This window comes from Acomys minous (assembly GCF_964271855.1).
Source record: "Acomys minous genome assembly, chromosome: 16".
NCBI classification, from domain to species: domain Eukaryota; kingdom Metazoa; phylum Chordata; class Mammalia; order Rodentia; family Muridae; genus Acomys; species Acomys minous.
Window position 1 is genome coordinate 93,989,055 of NC_140498.1, and position 20,589 is coordinate 94,009,643.

The 20,589-nt window shown below is 53.3% G+C and overlaps 1 protein-coding gene across 5 annotated transcripts in view; it reads right to left on the minus strand.

Moving 5' to 3' along the window:
• CMKLR1 (chemerin chemokine-like receptor 1) overlaps window positions 1-20,329 on the minus strand; it is a 46,185-nt gene extending 25,856 nt beyond the window's left edge. The window contains exon 1 of one of the 5 annotated variants that reach the window (XM_084761436.1): window positions 20,308-20,329. The gene's annotated coding sequence lies outside the window, so the exon portion shown is untranslated. Of the gene's footprint in view, window positions 1-404; window positions 512-12,076; window positions 12,318-13,716; window positions 13,740-18,948; window positions 19,202-20,307 lie in introns of those variants that run through there. The other 4 variants (XM_084761431.1, XM_084761437.1, XM_084761433.1 and 1 more) reach the window with 4 other exon arrangements.
• Window positions 20,330-20,589: the final 260 nt, after the last annotated feature.

Consider the following 20,589-nt stretch of genomic DNA (forward strand, 5'->3'; position numbering starts at 1 on the left):
AGCCCCAGCTAGCACAGGAAGCATATCTCGAGAACTTGGAAGAAACAATACCTCCCCGAGTTGAGTTTTGATATGACTATGCTTCCTTGCCCACCCGAGGTTTTATTACACCAGAAAACTTTTTTCCCCCAAATTATAGTGGGCTCCAATACACTGGGAACAAATGGCCTGCTACTGAACTCCTCAAAGTCTGATCCAGGTTGACAAAGCCAATCACGCCGGGTTTTCATTCGTTCGTATCTCTTCACGGGGCTCACTGCCCTGTATGACATCTGCAGAGACCTCCTCATCCACTAGCCGTGTCCTGCGGCTCATCTGTTGGCTGCTGCCCTGCCCCTAGGCTGGCCTTGGTCTATCTGCCATTGCCGCTGACACCTCAGGAACCTCCAGTGATCCCAACTTACCCATCTCTTCACAGGGCTGTCTTCACACACAAGCTCCAAGGCAAGGAGAGGGCTGCAGGAACCTATACAGCCCAACAGGGCATGAGAGGACCCAGGGCCCTGACCTGGCCCAGGCACCCAACTACAGCCCAGCTCATGACAATTCCCTGGCTTTGGCCCTGGCAGTGACAAATGTGTTGTCACTGCTGCCAGGATGGTGGAGTGTGAGGAACCACCCTGTTCCCAGGCTCTTGGGGAGGAGGGACAGGGCAGTCTGCACACACACCCCTCCCCACCCCTTCTCCGCTCTGCTACGTCTTCCAAGGCACTGTGGAAGCCCACACTTTGACCTGGGAGGGGTCCAGCCAGGGAAATGCCCCCTCACCCTGCCCTGCCACCATCAGAGGACAAAACGCTGGCTGGGGACCAAAGGAAATCCAAAAATTCCTAAGAGTCATTGTCAAAAAGCTTTGGGGTGAGAACCTGCCACTTCATGTTGGAGACGAAGGGGGTCACCAGGCTCAGTGGCAAGAGCTTTAGCCTCATCTAATGGCCCCAGGGCCGGAGGTTCAGTTCAGCCGGCAGAGAGCCAACCATGCACAAATACCCGGATCCTACCCCCCCACATCCCCAGCACCTCACAAACCATACATGCTAGCCCAAAACCTATAACCTATGCCTTATAGGGGAGGATCATGTCTCAAGAAAGAGTAATAGAAACAACAACAAAGGCTGGATGTGGTGGCGCACGCAGTTGATCCCAGCACTCGGGAGGCAGAGGCTGTGAGTTTGAGGCCAGCCTGGTCTACAAAGCATTGTCCAGGACAGCCAAGGCTAACACAAAGAGACCCTGTCTCAAGAAACCAAACCAAGACAAAAACACACAACAACAAAACACACACACACACCCTTATCTACCTGCAACCTGGCCTCAGTTGCCATGATTCTGTGTCACAGGACCCCACAAGGCCTTGCAAGGACCTAAGGGCATCTAAGGGCACAGGAGTCAGTGCTAGAACGGGGACTGTCCCTGCAGGTCACCCCCACCTTTGCCATGGGTCAGTTCAACGCACACGACCTTTGGCAAGTGGTTTTCAGAGAGATGCTTCGGGGCTCAGTGAACAGGTTCAGTCCCCAGCCAGCAGAACTTCTAGTAAGACTCCTGAGTCACAGGGAGACGGTTCGCCAGCTGAACTGGGGCGGCCTGCTTCAGGCCCCGGGAACCCCGGGAGCCACCCAGAACATATACAACACCTCCTCATTCTGGCGGTGACTGCTTCCTCCCGTTGACCTTAGTCAGCATTTCCTCAGCACCCTTCTTAACTCCCCCCAACCTCCCACCCCTGCGCCAGCTGGCCCACCCCAAGCCCTCCCGAGGAAGGGTTAGGAAGAGATTCAGGGCACAGGTCAGCATGATAAGCTTATCTATTCGTCTGTTTGCGTGGGTACTTGCCTCGGTCCAGAAGAGGGTGAGCGTTCAAAGGAGAAGTTTTGCATACGAGGAACATAAATTAAAAGTCAGAGTGAAAGGAGGAAGGGACCTGGAGGGGACAGACTCCGAGCCAGGACTGAAAAGGAAACAGACCAGATGACAATGCCGGAACTGCCCCCAGGTCCTGGCCGGGAAGGGATGCCAACCTTTAGGTCACATGGTCCTGGATCTGAACGGTTCGAATCAAAGTGAAGCGGATTCCTGCTGTTAAGACCAGAGGACTCTTGTCCAGGCTCTTGGGGACCTAACCACACCCAGCCTGGGGTATCTTAGGACAGACTGGCCATACGGAGTCGGGGACACGGCTCCAAACAGCAGTTCAACCCATTTCCCCTGGGTGTATTGAGGAAGGTTAACTGTTCGGTCCAAAAGGGATATATGTGGTTAGCTTGAAACTGAAAGAAATTTCTAGAACATTCCCAAGAGACACTATTACCTCACTGCTCTAATGGGGAACAGGCCTGGACCAACACTGTGGTCCCTACACTCCTTGTTTCATAACTTAACACGGCTTGTTGCTTTCCTGCAGAGTCCCAGCTTGCCACAGACAATCCCAGCTTAACACCTATCATCCTAACTCTCACAGGGCCGAGTCTGGTCTCTCCAGCCTCACTTTCCAGCCAAGCCCTCAAGCTGGGTCACTATGTTTCAGTAATAAAACCCAGGAAGCAGGCGGCCTGTGAGCCACACCTGAGACGTAAGGAAATTAAGGCTCCAGAGCTGCTCGCCAAGGCCACCACAAGCTAGACACCTGGCCAGCAGATGCCCGGGACCCTCACAGCGGTCTACACAAAAAGAACTACTTGCCTCTATGTTCCAGTGTAATGACCGGGCCTTGGCTTGAGGAAGGACAGATGGCCTTGCGCCTCCTGTGGCCAGTTCAACAGGTGCCACCAAATCCCTTCAGAGTCACCTTTATCCCACACGGTCCACCAACTTTGGGCCCCTGGGCAAGTCACCTGGCCTCTCTAAACCTAAGTTTATTTCATCTGTGTAACGGCTAGGAGCCCAGTCAGCACCCTGCTGTTAGGTGAACAAGAGGCAGCCACGCCTGGCCCCTCATCTGTCTAACCTGGGGTCAACTTCCTCTAAGAAAGTCACAACGTTCCACGTGACCAGCTGAGGTGTGGACAGGCCCATTGCAACATGAAAACACAGCCCCTCGTCCCTAAAGCTTCATGGTCCTCAGAAGAGATGTTTGCAGAACCTCAGGTGTACCCCCACCTGGCCCTGGTCCCTGTACTGTCCCCTGTCCTCCAGGCTGGTCTGTTCTTGCCTCTGGGGAGATGAAGGATCAATTCTCCACGCTTCAGACTCCTGCAGGGCAGGGGCCTGGTGGCCTGGAAACACCAGAGTCAGGAGGAGGCATCGAGGAGCTCAAAGAAGTGTGGACAAGGGGGTTGACTGGTGACAGGAAGATGGAGGGGAGGAAGAAGTAATGGGGGAGGGGAGACACCAAAACAAGAAAGAAAGGCAGAGAAAATGAAGGACCACAGAGGGAGAGAGACTGAGAGGTAGGCTGCAACATCAGAGGTGAGTGCTAAGATCTAGAGCCAGTCAAGAGCTGCGGTGGATGTAAATATGTTTTTGTTTTGATCTCAAGTGTGGGATGTGGAACAGACTTGTGAAAGAACAGGTGATGTTTATCCACTTAGAAGTTGGACCACTTCATGGGGGGGCTTGGTTTTTGCCAGCCGAAAAACATCCTAGTGCAGACTTTGAGAGGATATATATATACACATACACACACACACACACACACACACACACACACACACACACACACAGACACGTGCCTACAACAGGAAGGGGTCTTGGTATTGTTTGGCTGTTCATTGCTTGGGAATCTGCTGTTCCAAGTTCCAGCATCACCTTTGGTTGAAATTGCTGGTCTGCTGAAATCCTGCTGACTACACCAGGGGAATCACTCCCAGGAACTGAACTCAACAAGGCCTGCTTCTCCTGTTCCCATTAACCTTCTCTCCCTCTCTCTCTCTCTCTCTCTCTCTCTCTCTCTCTCTCTCTCTCTCTTCTCCTCTCTTTCTCTGAGACAGGGTTTCTCTGTGGAGCCTTGGCTGTCCTGGACTCACTTTGTAGGCCAGGCTGGCCTTGAACACACAGAGATCCACCTGCCTCTGCCTTCCGAGTGCTGGGATTAAAGGCGTGTGCCACCATGCCAGCCCCTTCTTCTCTTATGTAGAGTAGGTGGGTTAGAAGGAAGGTATAAGCATTTAAATAATCCCAAATAAGGGCTGGAGAGATGGCTCAGAGGTTAAGAGCACTGACTGCTCTTCCTGAGTTCAATTCCCAGCAACCACATGGTGGCTCACAACCATCTGTAATGTGATCTGATGCCCTCTTCTGGTGTGCAGGTTTACATGCAGGCAGAGTACTGCATACATAATAATAAATAAATAAATCTTAAGAAAAAAAAAAAGAACCCCAAATAAAGTAGGTTTGGAAAAGATGAAGCCTACAAGGAGCAACCTGGGCTTTGGTCTGGGAGGTTCGAGCTACCAGCACCTGGGCAGCTCCTGTGTGGACAGAGAAGAGTCCACAAGAGCTTGTGATCTCCCAGAAAGGCTGAGGTTTGTTTTCTTGTTCACTGACTTACGCAATGCTGGAGATGGACCCCAGGGCCTTCTGCACAGCAGGCCTGAGCTCTGCCCTGACCTGCAGCCCTGTTCATCAGCGACGTTACTCAATGCAAGCTCTTTGGTGACAGGGGGAGGAGGACAGTGTTTGGGAAAGTTCTGGCAGAAACCAGAAGCATTAAGACATATCAGGCCACTTTCTAGACTTAGCGCGGGGTCACTGACTTCTCTAGAAGCTTTCACCACCATTGGAAGTAAGCACTGAGGAGAGCCAGCGGGGCACACACTGTTCTCCCAGAAGGCGCTTCACGGAGGCCTTGGGGCTCCAGATTGCTGTGGGAAGGAGACAGCAGGTCTGTGCTGGAGCGTCAGCTTGGCCCACAGGAGGCCACCGGATGCCCATCCCAGCTGGCAGGAGGATGGACTGGTCAGAGGAGTGATTCCCACACAAGCCCCTCAAGGGCCCTTCCCCCCGTGACACCTCAAAGAGCTAGAACCAAGGAGAGGTGATTCAACATCCCGGGCTTGTCCAAGATGACAGAGACCGCGGGCCCAGGAGTTTGCTACACACGCTCAAAGCACTTGTTACTGGTGTTTCCTGAGAGGGTCTCCATTCCCAATTCAAGTTTCATCTTTTTATCTAAATTATTAAATTGCCAGCTAGGTGACACAACTCTAATTAGAGACGTGTAAATTACGTAGAACTATAGAGAACAAGAGGCCATACCCCTTCCACACAGCCGTCCGCCTGTTCCCAGCGCACCCGCACCCGGCTCCTTATACTAAGTTCCTGGCTGTCTTTCTGAGTAATTGCAGCGGATTTTCCTGATTTCCGTCCCACTTGGTATAAAAGGGAATAACCGTGCACCGTCCTTACCCAGTAGTGGGTTGGGGAGTGGGTAAAGCATAGCTGTTCTTCTAGATAATTACCTAGTATTTCACTGTTGGGTCTCCCGGCTTCTCAATAACCAGCCCCCTGGGGATGCGCTCCTGGCTTCCTTCCAATCCCTTACTGTTGGGATGTCACCCCAAGTGGATGTCTGGTCTCTGTCTAGGCTGTTAGTGTTACCGTGTTGTAAGCAATCTTGTCACATGTGTCACTATGGTGCAGTTGAATCCTTAGCTCTCCACTGCATCGCACCAGAGTTTGTTTGTTCTTTTTACGCTTCCTTTGTGTCACCCTTTGTACATGCCTGTTTGCTTTGTTGGAATGTGGTGGCTGAGATGGAACTCCGGGCCTTGTGCCTGCTACGTAAGTGCTCTGGCCCTCAAGGGCTTCTTATATTTTTGGCTGTGAGTCTAGCCTTTAAGGACTGAGCCATCTCTCTAGCCCCTGAAGGACTTCTATAGTGAGGAAACAAAGCCGGCCCCTTTACCTGTGTGAGAGCATCCTCCCTACACATGTGGTCCTCACATACAGCACAGCCACAGAAATCTCTGTCCTCACTCGGGTTGGTGACAGCTAGTCCCACTTCCGGCCCTCAGTTTCCATATCTATGCAGGCTGCTGCTTTGGGGAACAGAAATTCAGAGAGCTGCAGTGCACCTTGTCAGACGGATCCCTGGGCTCTAGGGAACCCCATGGGTACAGCTGCGTAGTGGGGGTTCAAAGAGGCAGCTTCCACAGGGAGCACAAGAAAAGGATGGTGGTCTGGAGGTGACCTGGCACACCGAGGACCCCAGCGGCCGCCAACTTGAAGTTGCATTCCATTTTTATTTGATTCTAAAATAAAACAGCAATAGCCCTGGGTGTGGGGTCAGGGGAGGAAGAAGACACTCCCCAAGCCCCTCGAGAAGGCTCTGGAGGATATCTCCCAGGCTGGCCCAGGAGCAATCCATCCCTGGCAGACTGCAGTGCCAGCCTGGCCCTGTTCTTTGGAACACTGGTGGGTTCTCCCACCAGGGCCTCCCTTCAGGGCCCCAAGTGGCTGACAGAGGAACCTTTGTCCCCCTCTCTGCTTCCCTGCCCTCCTGCCAAGAGTTCTGGCTGTGACTTCTCTGCTGGTTCAGGTTTCCAAGGCCTCTTGGGTCCTCAGCCAGGAATGAAAACCCTTGAAACCCTGGACTCTGGCTGCCTAACCCTGAGGCTCCTCCCCAGCCCCTCACTTGTCCTCAGCCTCCCAAGAGCCCTGACGACACCTCAGAGAGCAAACTGAAGCTCAAAAGGGTCTACCAACTTGCCTAACAACAACAACAACAAAAACAGCTAAAAGATGGAGACTCGGGCTGGAGAGATGGCTCAGAGGTTAAGAGCACTGTCTGTTCTTCCAAAGGTCCTGAGTTCAATTCCCAGCAACCACATGGTGGCCCACAACCATCTATAAGGAGATCTGGTACCCTTTTCTGGCCTACAGATGTACATGCAAGCAAACACTGTATACATAATAAATAAATCTTAAAAAAAAAAAAAGATGGAGACTCCAGGAATGGAGCCCCAAAGCGGTCTTCAGAGCCTAGAGACAATAGGTGGTCATGGAGCCTGGCCTCTAGGCTAAAGGCGGGTCCTGTTGCCTATTCCCTGAGTGAGCTGGATTCTCAGATCATAAGTCAGCACCCCCAAGTAAAGTAGTGACAGTCAGTACATACCTCACAGGGTGGGTACCAGGATGTAAGTGAAGGAAAACAAACCCCAGAGCAACAGTGCTCACACAGCCTGTGGCGGAGCCCAGCACATCCGCTAGCATCCTTGGTGTTGCACGTGTGGTATGCACGCCTGGGTGTGGGCATCCGCCTGAGCAGGACACCAGGTTCCTCCTCCTCCCACCTCTCACCTCGCTTCCTTGTGAGAACGTCCTCTCACTGAACGGGAGGCTCTGGTGCGGACAGGCCAGCCAGCCAGGGCCCGCTCAGAACCCACCCGTCTCCCAGCCCCCAGTGCAGCTTCCTACACGGGACTCGGGAATTTGAACGCTCAGGTCTCAAGTTTGCAGAGGACTCGCTCGTACCCTCTGAGCCAGCTCCCAGCCCTGTCGCTGTTAACTGTTGGATGACAGGCTTGTTCATCGCACTGTTCTATGCCTTGGCTGAGAGTGAACCCCAAAAGTCCCCTCTTCTGCCATTCACCAGATCTCAGCACGGAGTTATCGGCAACAGAAAACACCCTAAGGCTTTTGTTCTCCACTCTCATACAAAGAGCTGGGTGAGTGACAAGCTGGCCTGGAATACAAATTTAGGGGAGAAGCGCACCCCAAAACTCTATAACCAAACATAATGATTTCCCGGACAGCTTTAACTTGTTTAAAGAAAAAAAATTCCCAATGGAAAAAGTGTCCCACTTTTAAATAAATAACAGGCTCATCCTGACCAGGGCCCTGACTGAGACACACCCTCACCACACCGAGACCACCAAAACCCGCCATCTCAGTCTTTACCTCTGGGGACATCCAAGATGGGTATCTGAGCAACAGTGCTCGGTAGAACTTCTAAGAATATTCTTCTACTCACTTCTGTCCCCCCACCAGGTTCTCTGGGCTCTGCAAGCAAGGAGTCATCGCTGTCCAGGAAACCAATCTCACCACCACCACCGAGAGGTGACAGATGCAAACAGAACCAGTTCAGTGACACCTTTGTGAGCACTGTGGTTAAGGCTGCACAATGGCTTCAAACGCTGACTTCAGGCCAATCACTGTGTGTCTTGAGCAAGACACTGCTCCTACCTCCTCAGGGGGTGAAAAAGGCAAGAGGAAGACCTGTTATCTGCTGGGGACTACCTCAGACCTCAAGGCAATCCTCCCTCAAGTTCCTCATCAGCCAACTGACAAGAGACCAACGTCAGCCCCCCACCTACCCCTGGAGCTACCCCAGAGGCTTATGGAAGCTCAAGTTATTTTCCACTCTGTTTGTTTGTTTGTTTGATTTTGGAGGTAGAGTCTCACCATGGAGCTTAGGTGCCCTGGGGTGAACTCCCCACCCTCCTGCCTCAGCTTCCTGGGTGCTGGTATGACATGAATGGACCATCATGCCCAACCGACAGCCACATGTATGTTTAAAGCCCACGCAATGGTGTGGAAGACTGGGGACTTCTCAAGCCGTTCAACGCATGCCTGCACACACGCCCTCAAATTAACACTATATGCCTTCGAAATAAAACACTACATGCCATCACAATAATTATGGCTAAGGCTTGTTCTTCCCTGAGGGAGAGCGAAGGCTTCAGTGACACCCCAGGTCCTGTTCCCTGAGTGTCCCTCAGCTGTCAGGCTTGCTCGCTCTCTTGCTCATGCAGCCCTCAGTGACAACTGAGCACCAGGATGTGGTGGATACAAGGCAGGGCTGCTGGGCGTGTGTGCTGGGCGGCAGAGACGCTCCCTCCCACAACCTGGTAGCGGGGTCTCACCACAGGCAGCTCCCGAGGGGAGGAACCACCCAGACCCCTTCCTCTGAGAGCAGACATGTGCTGGGTTTTCCAGCTGGTGAAGAGAAGGAGGGGGAGGGGGAGGAAGGGAGGCAGAGGAAGGGGGAGAGAGGACAGGCGATCGTGGGGGGCCCCAGACAGATGCGAGCATTCCATCTGCATCCTTCTCTGGGGGAGCAACCCAGAGCCCTAGCCCTAAGGAGCCACGAGTCCTCAGGGAGCCTTAGTGTTTTCATACAGCACCCCAGGGAGAACAAACAGGGCGCTACCCTCCCCAGGGCAGGCCAAATGGCCATACTGTTAGCTCCAGGGCATCTAGAGGACTAGCCACCATCTGCTTCACCAGCCTTTTCGGATCACCAAAGAGCACAGAGCCACTGCCCCAGCCTCAGTTTGCCCACCACATCCTGTCTAAGTGCAACACAGATACTAACAGCAAGGCCAAGCCAACACTGAGACTAAGCATTTCTGAGGTAGGCTACCAACAAAGTAGCCAAAACTACACACTCAGGGGCTAGGCCTGCATCCCTACTGATATGCTTAGCCTAATTCCCACATGCCAGGTTCCAACCTCTTTGAATGGGCTATAGAAAATACAAATATATAAATAATTAGTTAATTGATTTTTAAAAGATGACTTTTCCCCCCTCAAAAATTCTCCTTCCCAGGCTGGAGAGGTGGCTCAGCGGTTAAGGGCACTGACTGTTCTTCCAGAGGTCCTGAGTTCAATTTCAGGCAACCACATGGTGGCTCACAACCATCTATAATGAGATCTGATGCCCTCTTCTGGCCTGCAGGTGTACATGCAGGCAGAACACTATATGCATAATAAATAAATAAATATTTTTAAAAAATTCTCCTTCCCAAACCATTGTCACAACTCATTTCCCAGATGGGGAAACTGAGGCTGTGTCACTAGAGGGCTGCCTTACTACACTCCCCGATGAACGTTAACCATCTCATGCATCTTGTCACACTCCCCAGAATGAGGTAAAGCTCACTTATCCTCATGGCAGCCCAGTGGCCCCCTTTCCCTCCCCGCACCCACTGTCACGCCTGCTGAGGGAAGGCAGGACACTGCTGAAGAACCTCCCCAGTCCTCAGGCTCTGAGAGTCTGGCCGGCCATGGCTGCCTGTGTTTGGCTAATCAAGATGTTGTGAGATGGAGGATGGCGGGAGAAATAAGCTTACACTGTATCTGGGCCTCAGTTTCCCTGGCTGTAAAGCAAGACCATTCATGGGTCATAAGATTCTGTCAGAACAGTCTGAGGTGGCCAGTCCCAAGGTGTGACTTTGGGGGTAGGAAGTGGCATTGGGCAGCATCTGGCCCAGAGGCAGCTGTCCCTTCAGACAATATTGGAAAGACTCCCTTTTCTCTATGACTCAGATCATGGGAGTCCAGGTCTGTCATGAAAGAGACTGAAGGTGCCCACATTCCCTCAAGAGAGGCCCCTCCCATAGCTCAGTCTCTTTTTCTTTGACTGGTTTCTGTGATGGCAGCTGAGCCTGTGTGGCCATAGTATATGTGCATGTGTGTGAGTGTGTGTGGCCACAGTGTGTATGTATGTGTGTGTGTGTCTGAGAGGGGGGGGGCATAGTGTGTAGGGGGGCACAGTGTGTGTGTGTGTGTGTGTGTTTGTGACAAAGCCTGCCTGTACCAGGAATCACCAAACACGACAGGCAGATCAAAGCTCAAGCCCTGAACCCCCGCCTCTAATGCCCTCCCAGGGCCTCCCGACAACCGGGTTTTTGGCCGAGCAACCCAGGACATAAAGCCCCAGACTTCAGATTTCAAACTCAGTTAGCTGTGGTTGTCTGGAATCTTCCCGTTTGCGCAACTTCCAATTTAAGCACTGAGTCTGAAGAGGCCGGGTATACCGTGCTGGTAAGATGGAGCATGCCAGGCCACCCTGGAAACTGGGCGGGACCTTCAAGGCAGCCCTCCTGCTTCCTGCCCACTCTACCACATGGCCCCGAGTCAGCCGCCTTCAGCTCCTCATCCACATGCTGGCCCTCTCTGTGTCCTGCCAGCTAGGAGCTCTTCAGGCAGGGCGGGCTGCTCCCGGATGCCCTGCCGGGAGCATATAGCAAAGCAAGCGCTCAATAGAACGGAGGCTGTCTCTCGGCTCACCCACAGCCTCCCGGCTCCCTTTTTCCCGTCTGAGAAGTGGGGATGTGGACAAGCTCAGGTGGTAAAGTGGTCATCTCAGATGGCGTCATCACCACGAGACTAAGTCTATTGGTCAGAAGTCTTACAGTCACTCCAATAGCCCCTGACAGTGTGCACACGCCATCCTCTCAGCCCTAACCCTGCCCCTGACTCCATCTCCCCTCCTTCTGAACGTGGGCTGGCCGGCCACCAGCATTAGCCACTGGACTGAAGCAAGGGTGACGTTGTGCTGGTGTCAAGAGCCCAAAAAGACCAGGCCTGTGACATCTGCCTGTCATTCCTTCTACCCAGGAAGCTAAGGCAGGAGAATCTCAAGTTCAAGGCCTGCCTGAGCAACTTCACGAGCCCTGCCACCCCCATCCCCTGAAATAAGAGAAAAAGAAAAACAAGGGCTGAAGCTGAGGTGAGGCTCAGAATCAGAGTGATCACCTTACATGCAAGACACACCGGGGTCGACTCCTAAGTTGGGGGGGGGGGGGTGGCGCCGCGGGGTGGCAGGGATGAAGAGACGGCCATGTTGGCAGAGAACAGGCCTGATTGGGCAGCTGGCTCCCACCCCAGCTGACGCATGTGACCTCATTGACAAAAGTACCAGCAGATCCGGCTGCCAGCATGGAGCTGACACAAGGGCGTCTCGTGCGTGGAAATTGCCTATGCCTGATACAAAGACTTCAGAGAATGAGGCTTTCTCGGGCCTTGTGTGATCGGGTTGAGCCTCTTCAGGGGCCCAGGCCCTCTTACACACAGGCCACCTCCTGTAACACTCACAACAGCCCTGTGGGGACTTATCGGTGTGCGCTTCCACAGCAGCGCAGGGACCTGAACCCACCTCTGCAGTGCCCATGTCCAGGGCTGGCATCAGATCTGATGACTTCTCGTGCCTGGCACATACCGCACCCCCTCCACCAACCCCGGGCAGGCCACACCCATTGTGTGCTCATTGGTCCATGCGGTGCTCAGAGCCAATCACGAGGGAGAGAAATAGTCCAGCCCGCTAAACACTTAGGTTCGCCCTCACTGTGCCTTGCTATGACCGACAGTCCCTCAAAGTTTGCCCGCACCCTGGTCCCCAGAATCGACACACCTGTTCTTAGACAGCAATACGTCACTCAGCATTTGTGATTACAGGAATTGTGGGTGCGGGTACCGGTGGGGGTTGGGGGTGGGGAGGCTGAGCTGCCTGCTACCAGCTGTTTAGAGTTACCTGTTAACATGACAGTTAACTGTTCTAGTTAACTGGTAACCTGGAAGAACCTGGAAGGAGAGTTTGGGGCTTTTGTTAGATTTTTAATTATGTCGTGTGTGTCCGCGATCGCCTCCCCCTCCCCAACCGCATGTGCGCACGCGCGTGTGCTCACGTGGGTATACAGCTCCTCCCGAGGCCAGAGGTGTTGCATCGCCCAGGAGCTGGAGGTAGAGGCGGATTCCTAATCCTATTGAAGTCCTCTGCACCAGCAGGATGAGCTCTCAAGTGCTGAGGCATCTCTTCAGCCAGGAAAGGCTGGCTTGGGAGCATGTCTGTGGGAGCCCGCAGGCATTAAGGACAACTTTACTCTGCCGATTCCTGCCTTGACTTCCCCCTCAGTGATGGGACCATGACCGGAACTGCTCAGTAGCTTTTGGTCATGTTGTTTGTCACAATGACAGAAAAGGCCACTAGCAGTGCACCTGAACTCATCCCCCCTCACACAAAGGGACTCGGAGACTGTTGGGACAAGTTCATCCAACAGGCACGAGCTTTGAACACCTGCCCTTAACCGTGACCCTGACCCTCACCGAGCACAGACTACAGGCCAAAGAGCACAGCAACCTACGCAACTCTGAGAGAGGAAGAGACAGAGGTCCGGAAGCAGAGCCAGAGCGCAGGCCCGCGGCTGGAGGGCCCCGTCTCCTACTGTTGCTCAGCAGTATCTCCCGATGCTTTCAACGCCCCTGTCACCCTCAGTTCCCAGAGGAAACACCCAGTGTGCACGCTGCTCTCTGAATCAGACTTCCATACCCACTTGCACAAGAACTACCTCATCGCCAGCCTGGGCTGAGATCTTAGAACCTGTCTCCCAGGAAAGCAGAAGCGATCCTGAGCCCTGCTGACTCAGCTCTGGGTACTTCCAGCATTTGTACAGCACATGTACCCCACAGCACAGCCACCCCCACCAGAGCCCAGACACAGGGCCCAGCCTGGAGCCAAAGGCTGCTCGGCTCTGCCCAAGCACAGTTCAAGCCCCACACTTCCTCAGAGAGGCACATGCTGCGTTCTGCCCTCTGTGCACATGAGGGGGCAGCTGGGATGAGGAGGCCACGGGGCGAGGCTGGGAACTGACCCCTGGAGCAGCTGGCTCTGTAGCCTCTGCTGACCTCTTGACTTCTGTTGGGAGCATTTCTTCCCTTGGCAGCGGGATGCAAGCCCGCCGCCTCTCGGCAGCGCCCAAATTTCCACTCTTTACAAATCTCACCTGTGACCCTTGCTGCAAAAAGGCCGGGAGTCCAAGAGAAATAAATTGTCTGCTTTGCCACTATGGCCTAAACCAGAAACAGCACAGCCCCCTGAGTCCAGAAACAGCACAAAATGGCTGCCACAAACAGGCTGCTTCCCTGCATCCCAGGGCTGGCTTAGGGTCCCTCTTAGAGGTAGCACAGAACGTTCCACCTGGGGGCAACATCCCATCAGGAGCCTCTGGGAGGTCACTCCACCGATCGGCACCTCACTGGCCGTGGTCTAACTACCTCATGAAGGCTCCTGGAGGGGAAGAATCTTGCTCTGCAACATCTGGCACAGAGTATGTTCTAGTAAAGGCTGGTTAAACGAATGGACGAAAGTCTGTGTTTCAAGCGGTTCCCCTTCCCCGAGAGGCTGAAGGACAGGAACTGGGCCTGACTCACTCTGGCTTCTTCTCTCTCTTCCAAGGTTTCGTCACTTCATCCCCACCATGAGCCTAGCCCAGTCACGGCCTCGGCCACGACACCTCCATGCGCTGTTCCTTCTCTGCGTGACATTGATCCTGAGCTGAGCCTTGCAGAAGTCCAGCCAAGGCCATTCCCGCCCTAGGCACACTAGCACACACGCAGGGACATAGCACACCCATCTGTGAGTGTCCCACGTGCAGTGGGACCATCAGACACCAGTGGGGTTTCCTGAGTTCAAATCGCAGTTCCTGTGAGCTGTGTGAGCGAGCCCCTTTCCCTGTCTAAATTCCATCTTCCTAACCTGGTTATAGACGGCTCTCCTGAGGAGAGTGTGGGTGTGAGAACGGCCCACTCTTTTTTGGTTTTTTTGTTTGTTTGTTTGTTTTTGTTTTGTTTTTCGAGACAGGGTTTCTCTGTGTAGCCTTGACCATCCTGGACTCACTTAGTAGACCAGGCTGTCCTCGAACTCACAGAGATCCACCTGCCTCTGCCTCCCAAGTGCTGGGATTAAAGGCGTGCGCCCCACTGAACTCTTAAACCGAGTGCAGAATAACTTGGTTATTCCTGTTTCTTCTTTCTGAAAGGGAAACAAGAAATGGCCTACATTCCGGAAGGATCTGCGTTTAGAAGTTGAGAACCTGAGCATAGTGGACAGGCATCACTGTGAGATCGAATAAAGAGGGAAAGAGAGCCAAGGGGGTCACCACATCTGTGGCAGAGACAGTTAGCTGTCTTCTTCTTCTGACTTAGGCACAGTTATGGTGGGGCAAGAGCTGCCCACACTAAAATGCCGAATCCCAGCATCCCTTGCAACACACCAGACTACAAATCCCAGCATTCTTTGCAACACACCAAGCTAGATCTTATGTGCCAGAAGCAGCACAGTGCTTCCCGGGCAAAGCCGAGTTGTACCTTCACACTTTCCCATCTACCACTGGGCCCACAGGGACATCAGCAGAGGGGAGACAGGGGCTGTGAGCTGGGACACTGAATCACTAAGGCAGGGGATCCTCCACTCAGAAATATCTTCCATAAGCCAGGCATTGTGCTGGACACCTGTCATCGCAAGTTGTTGGGTAGCTGAGGCAGGAGGATTGTTTGAATCCAGTAATTTAGAGACAGCCTGAGAAACAAACGTGATTAAGACTTGTGGGGGGAAAAATTAAATAAATAAGTAAAAGGTAAGAATGAGAGAAGATAAAAAGAACTGCCCGCCTTTTTCATGTACGGGACGGTAAGTGTGCTTGGGCCTATTTGAAGCTCGCACACACTTAAACACCATGCGCTTCCTACCGAGGGAATACAGTGATGGCTGGAGAGTGGGAAAAGCCCCTCCTGCGATTGCATAAGTCCAGCAAATGTCTAGAACACTCATCTCCTGAGACTGTGGAGTAGATCTGCACTTGGCAGCCCACTCTGCAGGGCTATGGAGCCTCTCAGAGGGAGTCTGGTGGGACGCCTTTCTGTTGCGGGGAGGAACTGTTTGGTTTTTGGTTTTTTGTTTTTTTTAACTGGTTTTCAGGTTACGTCTTTCTGTCTGCTTTATTTCGAGGCCCCACCCAGGGGTAAACCGGTGCGATCGGACAGGCTGTGTCCCACAAGGCGGAGTTTCACTTCTCCACGAAGCCACCCTGGCCTCAGCTGCTGACACAGACCATGTGGCTTCACGGAGGTCTCTGGATATTTGCTTAGGAAGGAAAAAGAGACTCAAGTGCACAGCAAAGCGATTGGAACCCGGACAGAGGGCAAAACAGAGAAACACTCCAGTCAGCCTTTCTCAAGTATGGAGGGATGGATGCTTCTGAAGAGACGGTTTCAGAGGGCCTGCTTCACAAACATGAAGCTCTAAGCAACACCCACACCCGTGGGGGCTGGGGAGACGCCTCAGGGGTGAGAAGTTATGCTGTGTCAGCATAAGGACCTGAGTTCAAATCCCAATGTTAAAAGCTGGCCATGAGGGCTGGAGAGATGGCTCAGCGGTTAAGAGCACTGACTGCTCTTCCAGAGGTGCTGAGTTCAATTCCCAGCAACCACATGGTGGCCCACAACCATCTGTAATGTGATCTGGCGCCCTCTTCTGGCCTGCAGGCGTACAAGCAGGTAGAGCACTGTATGCATAAGAAATAAATAAATCTTTTTTAAAAAGCTGGCCATGAGACAGGTGGTGGCGCACGCCTTTAGTCCCAGCACTCAGGAGGCAGAAGCAGGCAGATTGCTGTGAGTTCAAGGCCAGCCTGGTCTACAAAGAGAAACCCTGTCTCGGGGGCGCAGGGAAGCCGGGTGTAAGTATGTGCGTTGTAATCCCAGAGTTTGGAGGCAAAGCCATGTAGATTCTGGAAGATTGATGGACAACCTGTAGTATAGACAGTGAGCTTCCGGTTCAGTTAGAGACCCTGTCCCATGGTCATAAGGTGGACAGTGACAGAGGAACACAGCTAGTGTCATACTCTGCCCCCCCACACACACACACATGCACACTGCATTGGCTTCTATGTGGTTTCTATGAATCTACATGGACGTAAGGAGTAACATCAGAGCCTATCAGATCCCTGCCTGCTAAGGATGGCAGGTTGGATCTCATTTCTTGTTTGTGAAAATCCTACACGGTAGCTCCTGCTCAGAGCCTCATCTTACAGATGTGGAAACTGAGGCACAAACCCGGCCCTGGAGCTGCCGAGCCCTGTGCAGTCTATGGAGGTCTATCCTTGGAATCCTTCCGAGGCCTCGGGTTTCTAATCTGCAAACAGGGTGTTTACCAGAACCCTCATCATTTCGTACGATAAAGAGTTCAAAAAACCAAAACAAAACAAAAATCCCACCTCATGCTGCCATTCATAAGCAAGCATCCAAGAGACGGCATTACAGTCCACTCTCCCAGCCCATTCTGCAGATGGTAAAACTGGTGTCCAGCTTCCCCATGGACCCAGAGGACACTGGGCCTGCATATAAGTTCTTGTGCAGGAGATGGACGACCCAGGGGACATAACACTGAGCTGTAGCCTCAGGGAGCCACAGGTTGCTAGGAGACACACAAGAGTTGTGAGACAGTGTGTGCGCAGTTGTGGGGGGGGGCACAGAGACAAGGCCCCTCCCCTTTCCCCTGACAGAAGCAAGAACGCTTTAAAAGGGGAAGGAGGGGGAGACAGGGAAATTGAGGTTTTCTCAAGATACAGAGTAGACCCAAGACCTCCTGGACCACTTCCTTACTGTGTGACCTCAGATCTGTGACCTGCCCTCTCTGAGCCACATACAGGAGTGTTAAACTCTCAAGTAGCTCTTCCTGGGTCGCTGTAGGTGGCTCCCTTAGAATGGAGGCAGAGAGAGTGTGATGCTTTCAACAGAGAGCTCGGCCAAAGGGCTCCTGCCTTCCATATGTAAAGAATTCTTAGAAGTCAATAAGAAAACATGAATGAGGGCGGGGTCAGATTTACACAAAAGAGTCAGAGGTAGCAAGTGAGCCACACAGAAAATCAGCATCAATAGTGACACCCAGGGGCCAGGGAGATGACTCAGTGAGTGGGAGACTACTCGCTCTGCCAGCCTGAGACCTTGAGTTCAAATACCCAGAAGGCACATAAAAAGCCAGACCTGGTAGTACATACTTTAATCCCAGTGCTGGGGAGGCAGAGGCAGAAGATCCACAGGGCTCACGGGCCAGCCAGCCCAGCCTGACCAGTTAAGAGTCTACCTCAAAAAAAAAAACAAAAACAAAAACAAAAAACCACGAGATGCAAGCAGAGGCATCTCAGAGAGGAGGCAGACAGCCCTCGTGCAGGGGAGGCTCCAAGGCTATCGCACCCCTATAAGGAATGTCAGCAGGCAGAGACTGCCACAGCCAGATGGCTCACATGTCTTAAAAGGGGGTGCTGAGGACCTGGAGAGATGGCGCAGCAGTTAAGAGTACCAGCTGATCTTCCAGAAGACCCAGGTTCAAAGCCAGCATAGACATGTTAGTTCACAGCCAGCTGTAACTCCAGTTCCAGGAGAAGTTAATGCCCTTTGTCTCAGGCGCCTACATTCACAAGCACAAGCCCACATAGAGACTGACGTATGTGTACACAATTAAATATAAAATAAAATAAACATTTTGGGACAGGATTTCCCTGTGTAGCCTTGGCTGTCCTGGAACTCACTCTTTTTTGGGGGGAAGGGGGTTGTTGAGATAGGGTTTCTCTGTAGCTTTGGCTGTCTTGGATTCGCTTTATAGACCAGGCTGGCCTCGAACTCACAGCGATCCGCCTGCCTCTGCCTCCCCAGTGCTGGGATTAAAGGCGTGTGCCACCACCATGCCCAGCTTCTGGAATTCACTCTTGTGGACCAGGCTGGCCTCGAACTCACAACGATCCTCTCACAAAGGTGTGTGCCACCTCCACCCAGTATAAACCTTTTTTTTTTTTTTTAAGTAGGTAGTGAAGGCATGGGGAGATGGTACATTGGATAAGAGTGCTTGCTGAGCAAGCCTGAGGACCCCAAGTTCGATTCCCCATTACCCATGTAAAAAGCTGAGAATGGCCACGTGTGCCTGTAACCGCAATATTGGGGGGCAGAGACAGGCAGATACCTTGAGCTCCATGGTGGCTAGGCTACCTAAAATGGCTAGCTTCTGGGTCTGTGGGAAACCTTGCCTCAAGGCTTATGATAACACACACACACACACACACACACACACACACACACACACACACACACAGAGGCATCTATGGAAATGTATCCACAGGACCAAATACACAACGCACAACTATTCCATAAAGTGTCTATTGCAGCACTGCTCGCTCCTAACAATAAACACAGAAAGAGGAGTGGACTCCACAGCAGCTGCATCGCCGGCAGCCGCTGAAGAACAGAGGCCGCCTGAAGGAGGTGGTCTGCGGCTAGGCACAAGTCAGCTTCAAGCTGGATCCGCCCTCACCGACCGACCTGCAGAGGCCACGCTGGTTTTCCAGCTGATTCACGGCTAGAAAGTTTTCCTTTGACACACACCAGAGAGGAGCTCCGGTCCTTGCCAGTGCGCCCTTTCCCGCCCTCTGTCCGACTCAGAACCAAATGCAGTACCTTCTCCCCTTGGGCTCCTGTGGCTTCAAGGCTCTGGCGACTCGCGCCCTGGCCTCTGTCTCCTGGTCACACAGCTGTTCTGGTAGTGGCTGTTTGCTTGGAAGCTTTTCTTCCATTCACGTAAGATTTCCGCTGAGCCCCACGGAGGACAGCCCCCAGCAACATCCTCAGAGCCTCACTCTGTCCAACAGAGTTCTGCGTGGGGCAGGGTCAGAACTCCGCCGGAGAAACAGCTGGAGCGAGGAGAGGTGGGAGGAGCAGGAAGCAGCCTGCGGAGGGCGGGGGCGCCAGCTGTGTGGAGTGGGGGCCCGCTGGCGGGAGGCTGCGCCTGCCAGGCAGGCTGGGCTCCTGGGTGGTAGCGGCCCACTAGGGGGGACCCACCCCTTGGCTGGGAGCACAGCTGGATCTGCAAATGCAGCCTTGAAACCAGGCTGCTGGGGAAGTTAAGTCCTGACCAACCTGAAGCTTCCCCACAGCTGGTCATCTCCGAGTGCTATTCCTGGCCCTGTTGTGGCCAGGTGGCTTGTCGCGCCTTCTTCACCCAAGGCAGCCTTCCTAGGTCAGGGACAGCTGGCTCTGGGCTCCCACAGCACTGCAGGTACTGTGCTATTCTGCCTGCAGGGTGTCCCTTGTTTGGCCTAGGAGCTCGCAGGAGAGCTTTCTCCCCTAGTCTGTTCCCAGCACCTAATATAGAGCCTCGTTTATCTGCTGCATCATCACCAACAGCAACAGGGTTATTGAAGTAGCCGAGAACCAGGCAGGGTACTGGACACTCAGTAGCCAAGAACCAGGCAGGGTACTGGGCACTCAGTACTTGGTACTACTTTCCCCCTCGACAGCGCTGGTGGGCAGGCAATGTCATTACCCTTGTTCGTCGGTAAGGACATTGGGGCACTGAGTGGCACCCAGCTAATAGATGACAGAGCCTGGATCCCAAGCTGGATCCCAGTCCTTGGCCTCCAGATGAAAGGCACAGCAGTCTTTGGTGTAGGTGGCCCATATTACATGGTTCTGTTGAGGGCATCATGCATCGGCAGAAGAGTGGCTCGCCCAGGATTGAGGAGGATGCCCAGGCCATGGAGAGGAAGTTGTGTCCAGGCACAGGCAGCCAGCTAGGGCTGACAGCTGAGACAAAGTCGTGCTGCCTGAAACGACTTACAGATGAGGAGAGAGAGGCGAAGGGAAGGAAATGGGGGGGGGGAGGACGTAGGGGGTAGTAATAGAGGGAGAAAAGGGAGGAGAGAGGAAGAAAGGGGGGAGGAGGAAGAGAAAGGGGAGCGGAGGATAAAGGCAGAGACAGAGGGGGGTGCCATCTCAGCTGAGCCTCAGGGTCCTGGGCAATTAGACCTTACCGCTCACCTCCTGTCCTTGTCTTTGCAGCTACAGCGGGACACCCAGAGCCAGGTGGTTCATAGGCAGGAGAAGTTTATGCGGCTCTGGGTTCTGGAGGTGGGAAGAGGTCCGGAACTGGTGTCTGGCAGACTTCCTGCTGCCCATGGTGGGGAGAAAGCGGTAAAGCCACACAGGAGCAGAGGGGACAGGGCTGAGCTCCGCCTGTCAGCGGCAGTGGCTTCGGTCTGCAGGAGCACGGAGCACCTAAGACAGAATCCTCCCTTGAAGGCCCCACCCCTCCTCCCCTTA